This window comes from Megalopta genalis, unplaced genomic scaffold, assembly GCF_051020955.1.
Source record: "Megalopta genalis isolate 19385.01 unplaced genomic scaffold, iyMegGena1_principal scaffold0065, whole genome shotgun sequence".
NCBI lineage: Eukaryota > Metazoa > Arthropoda > Insecta > Hymenoptera > Halictidae > Megalopta > Megalopta genalis.
The window spans coordinates 700,165-704,486 of NW_027476134.1; positions in this window are offsets into that span (position 1 = coordinate 700,165).

A 4,322-nucleotide genomic window follows, 5' to 3' on the forward strand; every position below is an offset into this window, starting at 1 on the left:
AACTGTTTTAAGTAATTATATTTAATTACATATTTTGAGGTTAGCAATCTGTTGTTAAGAAGATAAAAATTTTTAGGTTAAATCACTGCATACTACGTCGACGTATTTTTCGTTTGCTCTCTAATGCGGCTCGGTTTGCGCCGAATGACGTGTTTATGATTAATCTATTAATTTCATCATTTTCCAGTTATTTTACCTTATTATTAATAAAAATATTAATACAACTTCGACAAACACAAAAGTAGACAGCAAATAAAGGACGGATATCATTATAATGCAATGCGACACTTTTTTATTTCTTATTTTTTCTTAACGGTAATTGTAAGATTTTTCTCACTGTAATTGTGAGGTTTTTGTGATTAAATTAAGATCAAATACAATATAATTTTTGTAAGATTATATCTTATAAAATTACAAATTTTATAAAAAATATAAATATACTTTTCATATTAATACTTACTTGATTATAATTTATGGTAAAAAATTTGTTTGTTCTTATTTTAATCAGAGAGAAAAATCTTACAAACACATTTACACAAATTTTATTTAAAAATAAACAAAAAGAAGGATGTTTCGTCTTTGCATTATGTATTTTGTACCTGTTGTCCCATATTCAAGCCCAGATTAGATTACGATCCATGTGACTCGTTCGACTTTGAATTTTTTCGGCATGTCAAGGGGAGCCCCCAACCCCCCTCAGTAGTAAGTGAGAAACTACCTAGAACTACCATGCCATAACTACACCAAACAAAAATTACGTGTTCTAAGCAAAATGACCTATGCAAACGTAATAAGTGGTACCACTCAAGAAGGAATTGAACGAATTTTCAAGAAACCAATCACATTTCAAGATAGGCGTATACAATCCTGTATGAGTGGAGAGTATTCACAGTCGCGATAACGTGGGAATGATTGGTCTCGAATGTATTTAGAATGTTGATTGTTCGAATGTTGATTCAATTACGAATTATTTTAATCACGAGTGTAATTGAAATACAATATATATTTATGTATAATTATTTGTTGTTTGAAAGTTTAAATGAAAGAGAAAACAATTACATATTAATTATTTGAAATAATAAAATTTGTTTATTAATTACGAATACGATTTCAATTGTTACTTATTAATTATCATTTAATGGTTAAGTATTTATTATTCATGCGGTATACCGTGTCCAATAAATAATAATTACGTCGTAGTTATTAATAATATTTTAATTTATTTATTAAGTACATTGTAATTCGTAATTAATGTAATTGAAATACTTAGTATTTTGTAATTATACTCCTATTGAATTACAAATCACCTTGTATTTTAATTAAATGGCGATCTCAATATCGAATTACATTGTAATTGAATTACTTTGTAATTATAATTCCTTGAGAAATTCAAATGTTCACCAGATCCTTATCCTTAACCGATAAGGATTTGATGAATTGTCCGCAAAAGACCGCTATTTCTAAAAAGCATTCAATAAATCGCTCAAGTACTTTTCCAACTAAGGAAAATCCACTGTAGGTTGGTTCCTCAACTTTCTCAACTCAACTTCCAAAGCTATACATTTACGCGCCACGTCGCTGTGCGGGACTCTCGCACATGCGTCGCTTGTCCTCACTCCTTGCGTAGCCTTTTTCGTGAACAGGTTGGTCGTAACATATAAATTCCTTACAAACAACAAATACAAATATGGGAGTGTGGTGACATGAAACAAACATCTGACTTGCAGAATGTCTTGTCGAGCACTGTCGTTCGAGTACGTTCAAGTAGACGCAAGTGTAGCGCGAGGCTACGCCTGCTAACAATGCTGCATGCTCGATAATTTCAATCCCCGATTTACATGGATGGATCTCGATAGGAGTCATATAGTATTACATAAAAGTCATTGACGTACCATATCAGCCGCAAGTTTCGAATTGTTATCCCATTAAAAATAGTATGTCATTCCCATTCCTAATTAACCCGCACTTTTTTGCTAATTTTCCTTTCATATGTCAAAATTCAAGTGTTTACCCATTATTTCGTCTATAACCACTAATTCTCCGACTCAGAGAGAGATTTGCTTCGCAAATTCCACCCTCTTTGTTTTATTCACTTCACTGATGTACGGTTGCTTCCTCACAATTTTGCTTTTAAATCCTGCCCAATGTAATCTGAATCGTTCTTGTATGCATTTGATTTTTATTTCGTTCCTGGACTTTTGATACAATCTCAGACGCACTTATATCTGGCTTCTTTTTAATAATCCTAAGAATTTCATGTTTTTGTACTGTTAATTTTTTTGGTCTGCCACTCGGTGCAATATTCTTTCTTTTCTATATTTATTTACTAGGGTAAGTGGGTTATTTACTGTGTTTGTTCCGGCCGAATCGCGGACCGCGGGTCAACGCACGTTCGACATTCGATGTACGCCGTCTCGCCGTTTTTGTCGAATAAACGGCAAGGCGGCAAGACAATAACACGATCGACGTGCGTTGGCCCGACCGTCAAACGCTCGCCTCGGCCATTGTAAACACGCGGCGTTTTGCCTTAGGAGGCAATGACCCGGCCTTCGACGCCTGACGATGCTTCTCCTTGAACATCGGCCAGGTGTCTATATATACTGCCGCAAATTTGATAACGGGGGATTTTTGGTAGACAACGTTATCGCTTATAGACCAGTATTATTCAGCGCCCATGCGCCCATACGAAGCCGTGCTTCCATTTCATAGTCTCAGTGAAGCCGTGCTTCACTTCGTAACAAATTCGTAGCCGTGCTGCAATTTATACGTCGAACGGAGCCGTGCTCCAAGAATTGTAAACGAGGAATGCGGAGTCCAACAAATAAATCGTTGTCGTCTCCTCACGACTTCCGGCGGTTATTTTGTGCCGTGCGCAACAGTGTTCATTAAAGTGTCGTCCTAAGTTTTCGACAAATTAAATGGTTTTCTTAACCCTTATCGCAATTCTTAAAATATTTAAAATATATGTTGATTAGTGGTGTGCGTGAACTCGAGATTTCCCGAAACCCGATGCTTGGAACGGGATGAGAAGATGTGTATCGGGTCGGGACGAGATCGGGACGACAATATTCAAGATTCCTGAAAACATTCGATTTCCTATGCTACCAATTATTACAAAACGACACATCGCCGTACCTAGTACAAAATTGACTAGCGAAAAGATGTTTTCAACAATTGGAAATATCGTTGCAATCGAGAGAACCAAGCTAAGTCATACGTAGAGAATTTTAAATCAAACTATACATATCTTACTTTTCTGGTTTGTTAAAAAATATAAAATTTTGCAAAATAAACTGCAACAATGGAAATCAAAAATTTTTAACTAGGACCGTATTAAAAAAAAGACGCGCTCCCAGTATTTTAAGAAGTACTCGCACACCTCTAACATTGATGTCTATTATATAATATAAATACAAATTTTATGATAACCGAAATATATAAACAACACAAAATAATTAACAAAATCTAATATAAAAATCAGTTTTCGATCGAATTACTGCGCTCTTAAAAAATGAAAAGTTAATTACTATGTGCCAGTAACTGAGCCTTTTCTAATTACCATGTGCCAATTTCTGATCACTCGTCTAGTTACCGTGTGTCGATTTCTGTGCACTGATCTAATTAGATCTAATTTGATGTAATCAGTTCTAGGTAAATACTAAACTTCGAAAATTGTATGAGCTTTAGGTATCATAACTTATTATACATGTTTCAGTACTTGCAATATTATTTTAAAAAAGGAAAGAAAATTACGTGCAGTGTCCATACATTTCACAGACCAAGAAATTAACGTTAAATGCAATACGCAGTTTGTCATAAGAGGGCTCTGTAATCACAACGCACACATAAAAAAAGACATGAAAATTTAAAACAAGACGTAAATGTATCTAGGCAGTGGATTATTTATTATTTTTCTGTAATTTTGTCGAGTTTTATAGATATAATAGTTTATTCTTTTGTTTTGGAAAGCATGTTTTTTGTATCTCTTTCGTCTTTATTTGCAACCTGATTCATAGGGCAAAATGACGTCAAACCATTATTAGAAATTTAAGAAGCTAGTTTCCGCATTTCATAAATCTTAGGATGTTAAACTTTTGATTCGGTTGTGAAAATTACAGATGAAGGGAACTAGTCAAATAAAATGGTTTTAGTTCTGTGACACTATGTTTCCTGAAGCATTCTGTTATATATCTAGAATATATTAGATCAATTGAGAATAAACATAAGAAATTATCGTAAGATCGGCAGTACCCCAAAGTAGCCATGTTGCAGTAACGAGGACAATCGTTTCCGACTTCAAAATGTCGCGGCCACTTAACATA